At 39.8% G+C, this 21,087-nt stretch overlaps 1 protein-coding gene and 1 pseudogene across 2 annotated transcripts in view; one reads left to right on the forward strand and one right to left on the reverse strand.

Annotated features, from left to right (window-relative positions):
- Window positions 1–21,087, forward strand: part of GAB2 (GRB2 associated binding protein 2) — a 190,051-nt gene that overhangs the window by 59,955 nt on the left and 109,009 nt on the right. The window lies entirely within an intron of this gene.
- LOC309873611 (large ribosomal subunit protein uL22 pseudogene) lies at window positions 9,115–10,101 on the reverse strand (annotated as a pseudogene). Its single transcript has one exon. The product of its transcript is annotated as a large ribosomal subunit protein uL22 pseudogene (transcript).

A 21,087-nucleotide genomic window follows, 5' to 3' on the forward strand; every position in this document is an offset into this window, starting at 1 on the left:
TTTTACCTGTGTCTAATCTGCTTAACCTGGTCCATTGACTTTTTCATCTTAATTATAATTTCATTTCTGGAAGTTCTTTTTGGTTTGTTTTCAAATGCACTTTGTTCTTTTTTTCATACTCTCTTATTTCTTGCTAATTTTTTCAAGCCTCCTTTTAAAATAAAATAATCATAGACATTCCAGTATCTGAAGACTTTGGGGATCTGATTTTTTTTTTTTAGAGAGATTTTATTTATTTATTTGACAGACAGAGATCACAAGTAGGTAGAGAGGCAGGCAAAGAGAGGAGAAAGCAGGCTCCCCAAGGAGCAGAGAGCCTGATGTGGGGCTCGATCCCAGGACCCTGGGATCATGAGCTGAGCCGAAGGCAGAGGCTCTAACCTACTGAGCCACCCAGGCTCCCCAAGCATCTGATTTTGCTGTTTTCCGTGGTTATCATTCATGTGGCTTATTTCCGGTTGTGTTTCGTTTTGTTTTGTTTTTAACATCTAATGTCTTTTAGGACTTTGCCTGTAGAAATTATAAGAGACTTCGGTTAAGTTTTTATTCTACCAGCAGGGATGGGAGTTACTTCTGCCAATAGCCTGAAGACATTACTAACTGGACTACTTTTAGATCTTGGCTTGAGGTTGCATGGATTTGGTCACAAACCAGCTTTTAGTTAGAGATTTTAAGGAGAGACATTTTTCCTTTTCTACTGGTTAAAAGAGGACAGTTTCTTTATGGTCCCTTTCAGTGCTGCAGTTTATTTGTGGTTCATCTCTGAACTGAAAGTATAGTCCATCGGTACCCCAAGTTTATAAGGAGCTTCATATAAGATTGTAGGTCCCTGGCTTTACCTTCTTTAACCACATCCAAGCAGTCATTGCAGTGGTCACCAATGTTTGTTACATAGCCAAAGGGAAAAGACTGGCTTAATATTCTCTTTCCAAGATTTCTGCTTTCATGTAATTCCTTTTTATTGTTATAAAATATACATAACATAAAATTTACCATTTAAACTTGAAGTGCACAATTCAGGGACAATGCATACATTCACATTGTTATGTAACCATCACCACCAACCATCTTCAGAACTTTTTCAACTCAACCTGAAATTCTGTACCCATTACACAATAACTTCCTATTGTCCCCTATTCCAGCCCATGGAAACCACCATTCGACTTTTGGTCTCCACAATTTTGACTACCCTAGGTACTCCATAGAAGTGGAATCACAGAGAATTTGCCCTTTTATGTCTGGCTTATGACACTTAGTATAATGTCTTCAAAGTTCATCCATGTTGTAGCATGTACCAGAACTGCCTTTCTTAATATGACTGAATAATCCACTGTATGTATGAATCATATTTTCTTTATGCCTTCATTGTTGTGAACACTTGGCTTGTTCCCACCCACTTTCATTTCGTTTCATTTTTGTTTTGTGGAGATTCCTTACTTTCTTGAAAGCTCAGCATAATACACTTCAAAAATTACTTTTTAGGAATATTTTATTTAGCTTTTTAAATTGTTTTCTTTGAGAGGGTTCATCTAAATTACCTAGACTGCCTTATTCCTGGAAACCAAAGCCTCATACCTTCTATATGAAAACCAGAAGAAAAGTGCACAGAGAACACATTTTTTTACATTCTTTCTTTTGGACACTAGAAAAGGGAATATTCTGAGATATACAATGGATTAATACATAGTTTTATATGTTTTAATTCTTCCTGTGAGTTCTGGTAGGTATTTTTCTTCCTTATTTGTGAGAAACCCTTTAGAATATCATAAGAAAACTCATCTCTTTCTTATGGCATTGGCATTCTTAACATGCTATATGTGCTGACCTTCACCCACCCCAGTGTGCCCCAATATCCAATGGTAGCATTTGAAACTTGTACAGATATATCAAAATCATAGACTGCTTGAACTGTAATGGTCTAATTCTGATCCCTCTCTCCACCACCGTGTCTTGAAGATGAGTTGGCCAAAGTGAAGTGACTGCTTCAGGGTCAGAGAAGGAGTCTGTGACAACTGAAGGCAACTTCAGTTGCCTTGCTTCTGTCTCAACTTGCCATGTACTTATGTCCTTTCTCTCTTTGGGAAGACTTTCTGTGATTTGTTAATGATTTCTGAGCTTGGTTTTTTGAAAAGTTGCTATGGGTGTTGATGAAGATGATGTGACACTGATACATGGGTCAGAGTAGAGGAAGAAATCCTCATCTGATTAACTGCTTGAAGACCAAACAGAGCTGGCCTTCCAAATTTTACTCCACTCCTGTCTCCCCCATTCATAATAAGTCTTTTCAGATAAGAGAGTGTAGAGCTGGAGGAACTTTCATGATTGGGTAGTCCAGTCTTAAATTTGCCTGCAGGGACATTTGAGGATCCTCTAGGAGATTTGCTGTTCTTTACAGAGGATAAACTGAAACCTAAAAGATGCAAATGATTTCCCAAAGGCCTTATAAGGTGTTCATAGCAAAGGCAGAGCTGTACCCAGATATCCTAATTCCCATTCTAGTGGAAGGTTTTTATCACACTCATGAATTTAGCTTTACTCCTGGTCTTCAGCTGTGCTCCGCTTTCATGGTCTGTGCTCTAAGATTGTGAAATGTCCTGAGAGTGGTTTGCCTTTGAGAATAAGCCAGAACCTGAAGGGTTAATGGAATTGAACAGTGAAGTGGGAGCCCTTTCTCCTCTCCCCAACCGGGGAGCTGCAGGGCTGTTTCACTTGCACCGCGTGTGTTCCATTATGGTGTAATGATGTAATTACCCGTAATGCTGCTAGAGTAGTGGTGGAGAGGCAGCATTAAGGAAAAGACTAGCCCAGTTCTCTCCTAAGAGCCATTTCAGCCTACTTCAGTCTATTAGATTGAAGATGCTGGAAGGCGAATGGCTTCAGCAGAGGGAAAGGTCAGATTTAAAAGCTTTTCTGGGCATGGTATTTATTGTTGCTTTGACCTTCAGAAAAGTCCCCTGTGTGTTTGTCCTTGATTCTTGCCTTGCCCATTAATGCTTGAAAGCTGCATTGCTGGCTAGGCCAGGTCTTTGGCATAGATGGTTTCATATGCAGTGTTATTTGAGAAGGCCTAGTCCCCATCCAGATTACCAGGCCTGTTGTCTCTCATACCGCCATTATAGTGTCAAAAGGCTTTTCACTCTTGGATATTTTAGTTGTCAAACATCTCTGTACTAATATATATGTATATGTAAATTACGTTCATATTGTGTGTGTAGCATCTATGTAAAGTATAAAAATACAGGGATGCCTGGGTGGCTCAGTCAGTTAAGCATCTGCCTTTGGCTCAGGTCATGATCCCAGGGTCCTGAGGTTGAGCCCTCTGTTGGGTTCCTTGCTCACAGGGATCCTGCTTCTCCTTCTCCTCCCTGGTCATTCTCCCTCTCACTATCTCTCTCTCTCTCTCTAAAATAAATAAATAAAATCTTTGTTAAAAAATACATAGGTGTTTTTCTTCTACAGATATGCTTAGATCCAAACAATTTATAAGATAATACTTTAAAATGCAGAAGAATACTTTAAAATACAGAAGAAATAGGACCTAGTGCAAATCACTTAACCTTTCTGTGCACCTCTTCTGAAACATAGAGCTTGTTACCTGATGATTATGAAGAGGTAATCACGGTCTTAGAAACATGACAGATCCTTTCCAAAAGTTTTAGTCTTGATGGGGGGGGGGGCATTATTCTTTCAGGAATAGCGTGACCTGCTAGACCCCAGGCACTGATCTGGTTTATACTATGGGATATACATAGTCAGAAGATGTCAGCTCCTACTGTCAAATTTGTTAATTTGGTGAACAAAAGGAAAACATTGGTTAGAACTGTAGAAAAGTGGTTTTGATAAAGGCTATAGGAAGGCACAAAACATTTTGCTTACTTCATTGCTTCTCAGAGTGCATCAGCATCATATTAGAAGTGCAAATTCTCATGACCCAATCTAGGCCTACTGATTAAATAAAATTCTAGGGGTTGGAGCCTATAATCTGTGTTTTACCAAGCCCTCTAGTGATTCTGATACAGACTGAAGTTTGAGAACCATTGCTGATTTTATAACTTAGTACTAGGAGCCATTTGATAATGTAAAATCTCTTACGTTTATCTGGAGCTGCAATGTCTAATACAGTAGCCCCTAGTCACAGGTAGCTATTTAAGTTTAAATAAATTAAAATTAAGTAAAATTATAAATCTAGTTTTTTGGCTGACTGGCCACATTACAGGTGCTCAGTAGACACATGTGGCTGTGGTTACCATATTGAACAGTGTAGATATAAGCATTTCTGTCATCACAATAATTAAATAATGCTGAGCTCAGGGCAGTGGTCCTCAAACTTTCGCATTAATCAGATCGCTTGGAGGACATAGTAAAACACAGATTGCTGGGGGCGCCTAGCTGCCTCAGTCATTAGAGCATGCACCTCTTGATCTCAGGGTTATGAGTTCAAGCCCTGTGTTGGGTGTACAGACTACTTTAAAAAAAAATTTTTTTTTTTTTTTTTTTAAATTTAAAACAACAACAACAAATCACGAATCGCTGGACTCCATTGCAAGAATTTCTGATCAGTAGGTCTGGAGTTAGCTTAGAGAAATTATCCTTATAACAAGTTTCTGAGTCATGCTGATGCTGCCGGTTCAGGGAGCATGCTTTAGAACTGGTGATCTAGAGTCAGGATTCTTGACCTGAAACCTGTAAACCTCCTAAAACTGAAGGCAAAATATTGCATATGTCCACATAATAAAAGTTATAGGATATAAGGCTGATAGTTTTAATCTGATTCTCAAGTGGGTCAGCAGATCCATCAATCAGGAAAACTTAGCTGCATTTAACGGAAATCTGAGTAATAGTGACTTAAATGACAAGGACACTGAGTTCATTTAGCAAAGTAAGAGGGAGGAAGTTTCAGGGTTCTTTCATTGGCTTAAGCATGTGACCAAGAAAACCCAGGCACTTTCCCCTCCCTTTTAGAGAACTCCTAATGTTTCATTTTGGGTTTTTTTTGTTTTTTGTTTTTTGTTTTTGTCAGAACTGAATTACACCTCTAGCCCAATCCAGGCAAAGGGAAATGGATTTACATAATTGTAATTCAACCCTTGGGGCTGAGTACCCTCCTCTCCCAACCCTGGAACCTCTACCAGTTCTCTTAACAAAATATCAGTTCTGTATGTAACAAGGTATAACAAGAGAAATGGCTCTTAAGTTGCTAGGGATCTGTGTCCATCTCTGAGAGTGACCTGGAAAACATCAGGAACATCTGTTCTGCATGTTTTCAGTTCATCATACGCTTTCGGCTTTGCTGGACACAAGTAGGGCCTGGTCATGCTCAGCTGTGAAGATTTACATGGCTCTGTCCTCTCACACCTTAAGATAGGTCTGCGAAGCAGTTCTGCTTATAATGGGTCATGAATTGGAGTGGGATTTTAAAAACCTGAGCCAAGCCCTCTGGGAATCAGCATGAAGTCAGCCTGAAAGCTAGCCTTCCTCTGACTTTGGCCCCCAATTCTAAGAAGAGCACTTGCCTTGTTCCTTTTAACCAGATTCCTGCCCTGGCACTTTGATTCTTTAGGGATTCCTGTTATTCTTTTTCTCTCACTAGTCCTCTGAGGACTCAAGTGCTATTCTGAATTTGGGGACCAAACACTTGGATTCTGCTGCCAAACTGTCTGCATGCCTGGATCCCCGCTTGTCTCCTCCCGTCACTATGCTTCAGAGGCTCTGCTAAGTAAAGGGATCATGTCTTAAAATTACCATTTGTGTTGTCCATATAGAAATGATAAGCAGAGCGCTGGGAATTAATGAGATCATTGAAGGAGACATAAGGATTGGGGGAAACTGAGAGCACCCACCCCAGCCTACTTAATGAAATTAAGGGCATGATCATCTGTGTGTATTTGTTTGTTTTAAAGATATTTATTTATTTATTTATTCATTTGTCAGAGAGAGCACAGCAGGGGGAGTGACAGGCAGGGGGAGAAGCAGGCTCCTCTCTGCTGAGCAGGGAGCCCCATGCCAATGCCTGCAAGGCTCAATCCCTGGGACTCTGGGATCATGACCCGAACTAAAGGCAGATGCTTCACCAACTGAGCCACCCAGGCACCCAGATCATCTGTATTTTTATCTTTAAACTCCACAAACCAGTAGACCATCCAGTCACATACAAACCAACGCACATCAGTAGATCTACCAGTGTTCCTTATGGCCCTGGGCATCCAAAGAGGTTCCTGATGAAAGGGATGATGCCAGCTGGGCTGGTAGAACTCTGCCTCTGTGTCCCCTACCCCCCAGAGCAGTTCTGCTTTAATGAATTTATTTACTTATTTTTGTATGATGGTTCTGCACATTTTGCTTGTAAAAATAAAGGGTTCCACTTCTTTAAAAAAGCCAGGATGGGAAACGGGTCACACATGGACTAACTGATGTCAAGTTGCCTTCCAACACTGACCAAAGCTCCTGAGCTGGGAGCTAGAAACAGGTATTAAGCTGTAAACATGTGAAGCAGAAGTATTGTATTTGGCTGTTTTAGGAGCAGGAACTCTGACCCCCTTGTTCTCCCATGGTTTTGAGCCTCAGTCACCTCAGTCAGCAGCTGGATACAATGCACAATTGTTTAAAGCTTAAGTCCTGCAAGTCTGTTTCCTCTCAAAGCTTCTTCCCTAACTTCCCTGTCCCCATACTCCCAGGACAGAAGTGGCCACAAGGGGAGAATGTTTCAGTTCCCCTGCTGCGTTGTGGGTCTCCCTTTCACCCCCTGTTTAGAACATCTAGGGAATTTTTACTTTTCAAAGTTGCTTACCAGAAACAACTCAGAGTGTGGTTTGGGGCGGACGCCCTATTAAACGCACACCAAAGCGCATCCCTGCGACTTCTTACCACGTGTGAAGAGGGAGCAGGGGAGCTTTAGGAAAATTGCAGTTCAAGCTAAACCAGGAAAGGGAACAAAGAACCACCAAAAAAAACAAAAACAAAAACAAAAAACGCTGCAGTTTGCGTTAGGGCATTTAAACTCCTGACTCTCGAGAACACACACCAGGATTATGACTGGGTTTCAGTATGGGTTGGTGTATCCTTTCTTAAAGTTTTTATTTGGTATGATAGTATACTAACACGCTGAAGTTGCCTGTTTTTACAATAAAGTGTACATTTCAGAAAGGGAAGCTTGGCTGTTGGGGAATAAACAGGCAGCAGAGCAATTCCCAAAGAGGAAATGCATGCAAATCTGAGGGTTTAAGGGGATTATTTTTGGTTATAAATGGAGAGCCTTTGCTAAAAGTTGAAAAAAACATGATCAGTAAAATCTTATGAGGCCTGGAGAGGGACAGTGACCTGACAGAGTCTCAAAGTTGATGACACAAAGTTAATCCTAGAACCCAGGGCTCTTTGGGCTCTGTCCACAGTCTTGGTCCCTGTCCCGCATTGGTCACCTCCAGATCCTGGTTCCCCGTGGCCCATTTTCTGCAGCTCAAGCCACCTTCGTGATCTGTTGCCCTGGCTTCAGGGGAGATGGGCTACAGCTGGTCTGAAATAGGAAGGCTGTAAATTTATTTAAACTTCCAGCATGACCCATTTGCCTCACTTTTTCCACTGTGATGGATGAAAATATAGACAGAAAAATGTTTCACAAATGGACAACCGAAAGAGAATAAGGAAAATGCAGAGTAAGGAAGTGTACAATTTGTTTTCGCTTTTAAGAAGCAGCATATTTACAGAACTTCTTGACTTTTTTTTTTTTTTTTTTTTACCTCTGTCATCTGTGACCCATTCGCCTGTACAGCCAAGAAATTTTGGCTTTTTTTCCCTGGGAAACCAGTGGGTGGGTGAATATGGAGGAGCCAAGAGTTAACAAAATACCAGCAGATGCCGAAGCTGAGTGAGAGGATTCTCTCTGGCCTCACAAGCAGAGGCGTTCTCCACTTCCCAGCCTCCCAGCATCTTTTGAAAAAGCCTGCTAAAGCCCCCCTACTTGAGAGGATTTCCCACTCCTTATGAAGGAAATCTTCAGGAACACTTCCTGTCTCTGGGCCATCATGGCGTTGCCTCTCTGAGGATGCTGTAAGCACTGTAGGAAATAATAGCATTGTCTTTGAAGTCAAGCTTACTGTTTCGAGTCCAGATCCATCATTGAATCCAAATTTACCATTTACATTTGGGTGGCTTTTGATGAATTTCTTAAACTTTCTGAACCTGCTTCCTCATCTGTAAAAGAGATAATAGTGCCTATCTCATCAAATTTGTTAGAATTAAGTAAGATAACGTGAATAAAGTACCTCAAACATTGCCAAACACCTGACTGATAATCACTAAATTACAAGGCTTTTGTAATGCCACCGCTTTAACACATCTTCCTGTTTCCCCTGTGATGAAGTGGGCAATAGTAGCTTTTTCTTTTCTTTTCTTTTCTTTTTTTTTTTTTTTTTTTCGAGACAGTGTGAGCATGGAGGGGTGCAGGGGACAGGCAGAGGGAGAGAGAGAATCCTAAGCAGGCTGCACACCCAACAGGGAGCCCAATGCACGGCTGGATTTCAGGACCCTGAGATCATGACCTGAGCCGAAACCAAGAATCAGACGCTTAACCAACTGAGTCACCCGGGCGCCCAGTAGTCACGTTTTAACTTGATTCGAGTGACGGTAGGAGAGGCAGAGTGAATTAAATGTTTTTCCTTATCAAATTTAAACAATAATGTACACACCATAAATCTGTTTAAATTCAGTGAGTTAGTCAGTTGCTATGCGCATAAATGACTACTATAGTCAAGACAGAACATTTAGTCCCAAAGATTGCTCTTGTCCCTTTGCAGTCTGTCCCTTCCTTTGCCCTCAGCCTCAAGCAAGAATTCATCTGTTGTCAGATGAGTTTGCATTTTATATAAATAGAATTATACAATATGCACACTTTTGGTCTGCCTTCTTTCAGCATAACGACTCTCAGATGTGTCCATGTGCAGGGAACCTTTTTATCACCGAGTAGGATTCCAGTGTATGGATATAATACCTACGGGTGGACATGGGTTTTTTCCCCCAATTTCTGGCTACTTTCTTTAAAAAAAGTAATTTATTTATTTTTAGCAGGTAGGGCAGAGGGGAGAGAGAAAATCTTGAGCAGACTCCTCACTGAGCTCAGAGCCAATGTGGGACTCAGTCTCAGGACCCTGAGATCATGACCTAAGCTGAAATCAGGAATCAGACACTTAACTGACTAAGCCATCCTCCAGGCGCCCCAGGTTTTTGACAATTTGAAATAAAGCTGATATGAACATTCATTTGCACATGTTTGTGTGGATGTATGTTTTTTTCATTGCTCTTGTATAAATACTGAGGAGTTGGTGGCTGGGTCATATGTTAATTGTTAAACTTTTTAAGACACTGTGAACTTCTTTTCCAAACTGGCTGTACCATTTTATATTCCCAGCATCAGTGTTTGAGATTTTCAACTGCTCTGCATTCTCCTCAACACTTAGTATGTCAGTCTTTTTCTTTTTTTTCTACTTTTATTTACATTTATCTTATGCAGAATTTACTCCCAGGCCATGAGTTTTTGTTTCTTCAGCTTCTTCTGGGGTAGCTTTTTCTTCTGTGCAACTCCTCTTCTGGTTTAGGGACAGTTCTGCTCTTCCCAGGAAGGGGCATCTCCGTGTGGTAGGGAGAGTCATGTGTGGGTTAATCTGACCACAAGCACTGTAAGTTCTCCGTCGTGTCTTCAGGGCTTTGTTCACCTGGATGTGCTCCATGACCAGAGTCTACATCTAAACCCTTAAGTTCAGCATTACTCTCTGCATTTTTAAGCAGGTGCAGTAAAGCTTCAGCACTCTTCTTGGGCCACTGGCCCTATGTCCTGCCCCACTGTTTTGCCTGGGCACACCTACCAACTCCTCCACTGGGGTGACAGAACAGCGTGTGTTGCTTCTGCAAAGTGACATCTTTCACCCACTTGATGGCCAGATATGCATACCCCTGATGGCGGGGGCAGTTTCATGTGTATTCTTAAAGTCAGCATGAAGACTTGCATAATTTTGTAGGGTTTTCTGGGGCAAGTGAATAGCAAACCATTTTCAGAGGTCACCTCAGGCTGTTTATAGGAAGAGAGGAGTTGTAAGAATTTTTGAAATGATCTGGATACCAGCTTTTTTTTTTTAAGATTATTTATTTATTTATTTGACAGACAGAGATCACAAGTAGGCAGGGAGGCAGGCAGGGAGAGAAGAGGAAGCAGGCTCCCCACTGAGCAGAGAGTCCCATGTGAGGCTCAATCCCAGGACCCTGAGACCATAACCTGAGCTAAAGGCAGAGGCTTTAAACCACCAAGCCACCCACGCGCCCCTGGATACCAGCTTTTTATAAGGTAGAAATATCTGTAATTTTTCTGCTAGTCTGTGAAAACATGTGTTTTCTTACAGTCTGGCTTGCCTTTTTATTTTCAATAATGGTGCCATTTGAGGAGCAAAAGCTTTGAATTTTGATGTTCTACTGATTGTATTTTTCCTTTATGATAATGTTTTTTGTTTTTCTGCCTCACGGTCACAAAGATTTTTCTCTTGTATTTTTCCTAGGAGCTCTTAGTTTTAGCTCTTACTCTTGGATCTGTGATCTATTTCAAGTTAATTTTTTTTATATGGTGTGAGGTAAGGGTTAATAGGGAAATTATCTTTTGAGTGTTTTATGTATCAGAAACTTTTTAATTCTCAGTAAATAAGTATTCTCAGGTAGGTATTATCCCTCACCTTAATGATTTGGAAAATGAGTCTCAGGAAGATTAAGTAACTTGTTCAAATCATACAACTAAGATTCATGCCCATAATGGCCCAACATCCCATATTCTTTTTACCCTATTACATTGCCATTTTGTTTTCAACATTGAATAAGAATCCATATTTTAAAAGCCCAGCTGTAATCTGTGAAAAAGATATAAAAATATGGGATGGCACTGCCATTGTGAGGACACTCTTATTGCTTAGCACAACCTTATGACATGAACTACAGCAGGGATATTGGAACTAGGGCCTGGGACTCCATGTTAGGCTATTTGTTTAGGTCTGTATTTCAGAAGCTATAAATATAAGTGTATTGGTGCTCTCTTGGCAAGAAGCCTTATTCTGAATTCTTCCATTTTATAGCTGGTCCATCAGAAATATGAAGTTAAGTGCCTGACCACACACACAGTTAATCCTTAAGAGCACCCAGCTGGATAGCTGAGTCCCACTGTGTTTTGCTTGAGTATTTATATTTGGAAAACAAATAGTGAGTCAGTCTCCCTTCTTTCCCTCTGTCTTCTTTACTACTTCTTCTGGATTCTCTTAGATACTGTGGTTATACTAGGTCAATATCTATTCCCTAAAACATCCTTTGAGCTATGATAGAATCATGTGAGAGGAGAAGTCCCCTACTTTCTGAAACTTAATGCCTCCCTTCCCCTTTGAAAGAAAGGTCTGTTTAAGACTCATCACATTTGTTATCTTAGAAGAGTCTTATTCAGTAGGACCATTTTGTTTCTTTAAAAAAATGTGGGAAAGATTGCAAAGATAACAGCTGTACCTCTCTGTTCTTGCTTTTCAACAACGTAGCTTTGATAGAGTCACTCCTTTTTCTTCCTTTGTTTCTGTGAAGCTGTGTAGTATAGGGGAGGAGCCCTGGGTTTTGGAGTAAGACATTGTAGGTTTGAATCCCAGCTCCAGTATCTACGTAGTCAGCAAATCACTCAATTTATAAGAGGTTAAACTTCCTTTTCCTGGTCTGTAAAATGGGCATAAAAAGTACCCTATGGGTTTGTTGGTTTGTTGCAGAGTATCTATACAGCATCTGGTGAATGTGTACGCTTATTATCTCTTCCCAGTCTTCTCTTTCATTAGATCTCTTTCCAAAGAATAAAGACTCTTTATGTGCTAGTCATAAAAAGTCCGAAGAAGGCGTGTTCAAGACTTATAAAGAATTTTTTTTGAGTACAGAGCCCTATGTAAGGTGCCTTAACAAATATGCTGCTCCCTTTGGCCAAGCCGGGCAGTCTTATTTCAAAGTCCAGCCACGGACGGTGAAGCATTGTAGTCATTCTGCCTGCTTTTTTCCCTTGAGGCTGCTAAGTAGATTGTCCCTGGTCTCTAAAAGCAAACTCTGCTATCTGTGATGTAATTATTTGCTAGTGAAAAGCTTATCTTCTGGACAGAATTGTAAACTGGAAGAATAATGGAGGAGAAAAGGTAGTCTATCTGGCTGATACAGAGAGGATGAAATCTAGGTTGTTGGGAGGGAAAAAGGAACTCAGTTTACACATTTGGAAGTTAAACCTCCATCTTCTGAAATACAGCCCTAAAAACATCAATCTCTGTGTCAGTGGTGGGATGAGGACAAGTCAGTGTCTCTCAATAACTTCTGATTACCCACACCTTAGAGGTACCCACATTTTCCTCTCTTCCATGAGAGCCTCCTTTGCACTTCAGTCTGGTGGGGGGGGCTGGCCTTTTGCCCATTAAAGAGTCTGTGGTCTTCCTAATCACAATTTCAAACTTGTGCATCTTTGAGATACATTTCAGGGCTATGCTCTCCCAAGAAGTTTCCTTTGGGTACAGTGCCAAGTTGTACAGTTTTACAGTTGGCCATGGTTCCTTGGCCAACCTAAATCAGGTAGCCTTAAGAATTTAAATCTGTGAATACTTAACAAGTACAAACTGTGTATGTTGGAGAAGGAAGGTTGATCACAGAGATAGCTCAGAAGTAGTACCAGTGCCTGGCAACTTACACTTGACTATTGTTTGTACCCCTTGTGTTTCCTTAACTGGATTCCTCTCAGAGGTCTGGTGATTACTTAACTCTAACGTAAATCTCTCCTAATATATTTCATTAGGCTCCATACTGTCTACAGTTTGGGAAACAGTTTATTTCACTTAATAATGTAAGTTTAAAAATGCTTATTATAAATTTGAAGATAATTGAATGACTTCAGTGTGACTCACTAATTAGACCATTTTGTAGCACCAGAATATTGGAACCTTACTGTTCCTGGATAAAGAAATAGGCATCATTGAATCATAAAAGCCCCTTAGTCATACTTGTCTTATGCAGCTTACCACTTAGACCAAAACAGAGGTGTAACTCTATATAGATTTTGACTCTCTGACAAATAAGGTGAGAAAATTAGTCCCTTCTTATCTTAAGGTGTGTATTAGATGGCTAAATAACATTTACATTCAGATCTATAAAATAAAGAAGACTGAACTTTCACCTGAGGGTTGATTCTAAGAATTAAAAACTAATTTATATCCTTTTCAATATTACAATTAGGTAAATATTTAAAGCCGAGCAGAGTTGCATAATTTGACCCACAAGAAGAAAATAAAGTTCTATGATACTAAATCTGTGACACTTAAAGGAGACTATTCCAAACATTAAGATCAAATAGATTCTACATTCCGCCACTTGCCACATTTTCTTTGCTTCGTATTTATTCCTTGTCTTTGGTTTTTGTATTCTTTGGAGTTTTGTATTGCCTTTCTTTTTTCCCGACTAAAGAAAGAAGCATCTGCCTTTACCTTATAACTAACTCACTTGGCTTCCTAATCATACTGTTTGTTTTAGGGAAATAACTTTCATCTTGACCTATTTTTCTCTCAGTCCACAGAATTTGTGTTCTAATTTCAAAGCCTACTATCATTTCATTGACGTTTTGAGTTAAATCTCCTTTTTTGCACCCCATGCCATCTCTTTCTTAGAATCCTTTTTAACTTTGTTGTAAAACATCCTTGGTCATTTTTAGAAAGAATGTATAGAAGTTAAACTTTCTAAGTTCTTGCATATCTAAAATATTTCTGCCCTTCTAGTTCTTTAGACAGTTCTTCAATTAATCACTTTGATTTCTGCTCCTTTTCCTCACCTTGCTCTCCTTATTCTTTCATTTTGTCATATCAATTATAATACCTACTAGCCACAAATGAGCTGTTGAGCCCTTGAAATCTGGCTCATCTGAATTAAGACATGCTCTGAGAGTAAAATACACACCAGATTTCAAAGAACAAAAAGACAAGAACTCATTTTTATATTGATTGTATGTTGAAATGATGACAATTTGGATATACTATTAAAATTAATTTTATCTGTTTTTGCTTTTTCAGTGTAAAAAGAAATTTCAGAATTACATATGTAGCTCATATTACATTTCTTTTTCTTAAAAAAGATCTTATCTATTTATCAGATAGAGATCACAAGTAGGCAGAGAGGCGGGGTGGGGGAAGGGGAAAGCAGGCTCCCTGCTGAGCAGAGAGCCCAATGTGGCTAGATCCCAGGATGCTGGGATCAAGACCTGAGCCAAATGCTCTGATTCCCAACATGGCATCTTTCTAGGCCCCTATCAAGGAACAGCATTGACTACTACATGCAGTTTCTTCCCACGTTCCTTTACCTGGATTCCTTCACTTGGGTTGGCTGTAGACATATCTACATTGTAGTACAACTACCAGTGTAATTCTGTCTACTTGCCATCATCTTTTGAAAAGTGTTAAAAAAATTCTGGTCTGAGGTACCCAGCTGCCTCAGTCAGTAGCACACATCCAACTCTTGATCTTGGGGTCATGAATTCCAGCCCCACATTGGGTGTAGAGATTACTTTAAAAAATAATAGTAAAATGCATTTTTAAAAATTGTTCTGGTGTGTTCCTTTTCTTCCTTTCTTCTTCTCTCCCATCCTAAGCATGGGTATTAATTTATTCAGACTTGTACTACTTTTCATGTCTTTGGGATTTGGGAGAGAGGAGAAGTAAACATATTCTTAATATTTCAAATGGGAAACAGAAGATTTTACTGGTTCTATCCTATTTTGAACAACACTATGCATAAGTTTGTCTGCATCTCTGGATATTAAGGTTTTCTGGAAGCAGACCTTCTAATTTAGGTTATAAGATTTTTTATGGCTCTTGATATACATATCAAGAAATTTTTACCCTCAAAAGTATCAACTTATAGTCTCAGTTGGTTATTCAATAGAAGGAGCCGTTATCCAAGAGGTACCTAGATTAAATCTGTATCCTCTTATATGGACCTTATAGCTTAGCTTTTGTAGAAAGCATGGCCTGTTTTCTGAATCATTTAACTTTTATGAGGCTTCATTTTCTTATTTATAAAGTAGAGATAATCATGCCCTGCAGTAATGTATATGAATGCTCACTGCAAGTAATATGTTCATTAATTCATTTCAGCAAGTGTTTGAGAGCTTCCTACTTGGGCTGGGTACACATATGCTACCCTAGGAACATGGGGGATGTCCAAATGATATACACCCTGGCTTCAAAACACATTTCTTGTGGTGAGAATAGAGTGGAATACAAGACCCATTCATAAGAAATTATCTCACAAGTCTTTTTGTGATTTGTAAGAAGAGGTACAGGCAAGGTATTAAAGAGGTTTTTGCATTCCCCTTAAAAATCAAAGGAAACAGCCTAGAGGAGGGGGTTGAAGGTATTCCTTGCAGGAAGAGTATAAGTTCAGTATAGTTGGGGAGTAATATGGAAGTGTGAAAATGAGCTCAAGCAAAGGCACAAGGGTGAGTTCTGAATAGATCAGTCGATAGTGTTCACTTTAGTGTAGGCAGAAGGCAAAGAAAAATTGTGGGTAGAAATATTTGTTTTTCTGAATATACTTATTTGCATGTCCCACAGAATGAGATACTCCCTGTGTTTATTTCTGCTGTGCTTTGATTGGGAAGGCAGAGAAATCATTTTACTCTGCTTTGGCTCTGACCAGAATTGAGTAGGCGAAATCCATCTTGTCCATAGGGACAAAAATACAATGTATTATTTACACTGGCCTTTTTCTCCCACAGAAACTGGAACTTCTGAGACATTTTAAAACAGTTCTGAGGCTATGACACATTACACTTATCCAATCAAATGGTAACTTGGATCAGAAATTTTAAGGTATGGTCAGGTGAAGATTCTTGAAGAGAGTATTAACTGAGACAAAAGAGAAGGTGGCAGTAGAGAGTAGTAAAGGAATTAGATCTTTGGTATCATCATGAAAAGGTAAGGAGTTTCATGAAACAAAGACAAGGATTCTCCTTCCTATCCATCTTTCTGTCCCTCTCCCTTCTGGGAATTCACTGTCTTTTCAACTGTTGTTTGGTACCTTCTTGTTCTCTGACAATCTAGAACCGTTTGGGTATTACTGTCCTCCCTCCCTACCCACAAAGCCCAGTTTTTTCACCCTAAGCAATATTCAGGAATCTTTCTTGTTGCCCTTAAAATGAAGTCCATTTCCTATGCCTAACATTCAGGGCTTCCCTGGCACATCTAGAAGCTCCAACTTGTATTTACCATCTTACTTTACAATGTGCCCCACTACTCTAACCTTGAGTCTGACTTAACATCTCTCATCCACTTCTTTCAATAAAAGTGGCTAGTTCATTTATTTACTCATCAAACATTTATTGAATGCCTATTATGTATCATTTCTTCAGTAAACTTTTGTTAAGCTACTGCTGTGTTCTAGGCCTTATTTTAGAGCCTGTGAATAGAGAAATAGGAAAGAGGATAATGTCATTAAGTGGAAAAAGACCCTGAGACATATTTGGAATAGCTGTTAAGCCTACAAAAAATTTAGGTGTGACAAGACTTACCCTCGAATAACCATTGCCTTCAGCCATGCTAAGTTATATCATTGGTACATACTGAGATCAAGACTCTGATAGCATTTAGATTCAATTCAAATAGATTGCCAAATGGAAATGATGAAAGAAGCAGCCATCCTGATCCTGAACTGGAGTCATCAACATCAGAACTACTGATTATTTCTTAAAAGACATCACTACTCCGATTCATCTTGTCAAAATGATCAAAAATTTCACTGTGTTTAAACCTAGTAGCACTACTGGGGTCTGTGTCCTGGAGCCCTTTTCTTTCAGCAGTGACTTCCAAAGAGCAGATACGCAGAAGCTGCTATGCACTCGCCCACTGTATTGATTCCGTCCACATTCCCCAAACGAGCTCTGTTCTTCCGTGCCTCCATGCCACTACTCATCGGTTTGGTGGGGAAAGAGAGGATTTAGAGCTAGATCTGGGTTTAAGACCTACATTCCCCTCTTGGGTGCTCTGTAACCGTGGGCCAATTTTTTTTTAACTGGTTAAGGGCTGTGAGAGAATAATACATGCTTTCCCAGTGTCATCTGTTATAAGGTATTCATGAGGATTTATGTGAAAGTACTTAGCACAGTATCTGTCACATGGTTAGTATTCTTTCTTTTCTCCTTTTCCTAGGGCTTTTTTACTCCTCCCCCCATCTGTATTTATTAAAATTCTGTCCCATCCCTTATCGAGCTCTTACATCTCTGTTAAAGCTTTTCTAATATTCTCAGATGCAAGAGACCCAGGCTTCCTGTTTTTGTCTATGCTTTGTAGGATTTTAGACTTTTGAAGAAGGAGTTCTAAGTTGAGGAGGATTGGCACAGGAAAGGGTAGATGTCTAAACAAAATAGCACTGTATTTGGAAGCAGAAAAATAAGGGTCAGGGAGAGATGTTATGCAAATAGTATAAGTAAGGGTGTCTTGTCACTCAGTGCAAAGTGATTGATTCTCAGCCTGTCTTATTCCAGCGGGCCAAAGATGAAGGTTGTCTTGAGTTCCTAGTAGTAACCACAGAAGAGGGGCCACTCATTCCTCTTTATTCAGTGAGAGCTAGCTACCAATCACCCAAACTTTTAGAATCTGATTTAAGGTCTTGATTAGAACTGGACAGTGTATAGATTTTTCTAGGAAGACCTAGTTTGGTCAGCAAAATAGGAAGCATCCAGAATGACATCAGTCTGGCAAGCTTTGAAGGGATCAACCAGAGATGGCCAACACAACTGCTTGTTCTTTCATTTACCATTTCACACCTGGTGTAGTCAGGAAGCTACATTTAAAAAACAATTTTCTTTTAAAAAACAAAACAAAACAAAAAACTCTGTAGTCAAAAAAGCACTCATTTGCTGTAAAGCCGGAAGGATTCATTCATTGGAGCTGATTGTTCACATTTGTAGAATTTAGAATTTTGTAGATAGAAGGGGCCTTAGAGTTGAATAGGGTCTTCAGAAGGAAACAAAAGGCTCTTGCTTTCTGCATGAACAGAGTTCATTCACAAGACAGTTTTTCTTGATCTATGAGGAGTGATTTCAGACAATTAGCTAATTGGTTGAGGGAGGTGACCTGTCAGCTTTGCAGAGAGGATATCTGCTTTTAGGGATCCACATAGAGAACACATCTTAAGCGTTCCATGACAGCCAAAAGCAACCCCATTAATCCTTCTATGTAATGGCCAGTCATAACCACAGATAAGAGTACATTTCACTTGAGAGTAAAGCCATGAAAAACCAGCCAGCTGCCAACAGCTGATCTCTGTGCCATTTCAGCTCAGTGTTGTTTTAGGCTTTGAAATATTTCTGAACGATCTTCCAGTTTGCTCTATTGTAAGGAGATAAGTGACCCTCCAGAAATAGTGTGCTGTTTATTTTTAAGTGTTATCAGATGCTTAGTTTGTTGAAATGACACTTGCCTATTGTGTAGAAAACAAGGGCAGAACTCATTTGTGGCCGTCTTTAAAGTCCAGATGGGTGCAAAAAAAAAAGAAAGGGGAACTGGAAAGTGTCTGTAGGTAAATGTTAAATTTTTCTGGATTTCAAATGTGAAAGAACCTTAGAATGGAAGAAGAGGGTCATAAACTGCCCAGAGGGAATCATGAGATGATAACTGATTTACGTCAGAAAGTTGAATCCTTTGCCTCTAGTCTGAACACCAAAGAAATTGGTCTCATATTTTTTTGAAACATACTATTAAGAGGTATCCAGGATACAAAGTTTTATGATAAGAATGGCTGTGACCGGGACGCCTGGGTGGCTCAGTTGATTAAGCAGCTGCCTTCGGCTCAGGTCATGATCCCAGTGTCCTGGGATCGAGTCCCACATCGGGCTCCTTGCCCCGCAGGGAGCTTGCCTCTCCCTCTGACTCTGCCTGCCACTCTGCCTGTGTGCTTGCTCTCTCTCTCTCTCTCTCTGACAAATAAAATTTAAAAATCTAAAAAAAATAAATAAATAAAATAAAATAAAATATTAAAAAAAAAAAAAAAGAATGGCTGTGACCATCGTAGGAAGAGTAGTCCCTCCAAACAAAACAACCACAGGACTGGTCATTAAGACACCTGAGTTTTAAATGCACACATGCACCCTGGTTAGTGTAGTAGTTAGGGGCCAGGGTTTTGGATCTGTCATACATGGGCTTGAATTCTGTTTCTGTGACCTACCTACTCTATAACCTTGGTTAAGCACATGGTAAGTATTTATATCAGGAATATTTTCAATTTATTAAACTGACTGAGAATGGTTTTACCACATCAAAAGAAGTCTATAATAAGCAGTTGTTGCCTTAAAGACTCAGTGTTGCAATCAAGGATGCTTATTCTTTGTATCTTCCCATTCAGCCTTCCATAGAGTGTTGCTTTTTCATGGTAGCAGGAAAACCAAAAGCTTTCCCGTGAGCCCCCAACAGATTTCTGCTTATGTCTTCTTGTTCAGAACTGTGGCACACAGTCACCTCTGGTTAGAAGAAAGGCTGGAAAAGGAAATCTCCTTCTCGAGACTCTGTAATGAAGGCAAATAAGGAAGACAGGGTTGTGGATGGGGGTTACGTTACCTGGCCAGCACTGCTGTGTCTGGCACATTCCTGGCTCATGGTAAGTTCTGCGATGGTGATGATGGTAGCAGATAGCCCACCACATGCTTTTCTGGAGATTCCAGGGATAGGGCCAGTATTAAACATTGTATATTTTATGAAATACTTACCTGTGTGAGGAGTTTCTTCATGGTTATGGTTGTTATTGCATATCTGGAAGTTCCTTAATGATTGATTCAGAGAAGATGTCAACCAGGAAGGACAACATAATCCCAGCCTTCACATTGACCTGGCCCAGCTCTGGGTCAGTTGTTTCCAGAGCCTTTCTAGATCACCAAGAACCACACAAGTTGTTCACCACTCTAAACTCCCAATATCATTTATGACATCGTGTTTATTTGCTGATTTATTATTTTTTAAATACACATGGCTTCTTAGCTAGATTTGGAGCTCCTTAATTTTAGGGTCTGCCTTGAATGTGCCCTCTGGCATATAGGGAAGAACTCATTTGCTATTCATTTATCTATAGAACATTTTATATTTCTCACCATTACCTGGATTTGAGGTAGTGTAGGGCTGGGGAATGGTTAGAAGATGGTTTTCTATGGGGGAGGAATTTACTTTCTTTTGTTCAGAACTCTGTCATTTGGTCCTTCAACATCCCCCCTTCTTGCTCTTTTCCTCCAAAGAGAGTAGTATGGATTCTCAGGGTATGAAATAAATCATTCCATTATTGATACGCTCCAGTCTCTTCTTAACTAAGTCTAAACTTTGCCTTAGCTCTGAGGGATTTTTGCCCTAGTTTCCAGTAGGGCAAAAATTTCTGCGTCCTTACTGCCTGCCATAAGACTGCAGCCTAAAAGGAAATCCTTCCTGTGCAGCTTCTTTGGTGTTTCTTTTACACTCTACCACTGTTTCTCTATCTTTTTGGAGAGCAGACATAAGAGGCAAATAGTGTTGGGCAAGGAAATCAAACCCAGTGAAATCTACCATAAGGTGTAAATGATTGTCTGATCTTTTGCTTAGACCAAAGGCCAATAAGAATGTCTAGGGATCTTGGAACTCGAGGATATTAGATGAACATTTAGCAAAGACTATTTAGTCAGTTGGAGAATGCTACTGCCCAGTCCAGGGTTCTTATAACGTTGTTCTCTGCTGGGGCTACAGTCTTCAGAAGTCCATAGTGGAACATAGATGTCCAAGTAAACAAAAAGCCAGATTCCTGAGCACTTGAATCCAGAGGAGTTCTTCTCTTTACTGTGACACTGCAATTTTAGAAATAGAGATGAGAGTAGTCGCTAACATATTTTAGTTTAATTTATATCACTTCCTAAGTCACTAACCCAGTTTGTTTGTTTCGTTTCTAACTGCACGAAACCCAAGAATTTCCAAACATCATGTCATATCCTCTGGCCACTTAATTTTCCCATACTTCTTACTCCCCACTGATGATGCTTGTTGTTTAAATATAGCAAATGAAATG

This window comes from Mustela nivalis, assembly GCF_964662115.1.
Source record: "Mustela nivalis genome assembly, chromosome: 9".
NCBI classification, from domain to species: Eukaryota; Metazoa; Chordata; class Mammalia; order Carnivora; family Mustelidae; genus Mustela; species Mustela nivalis.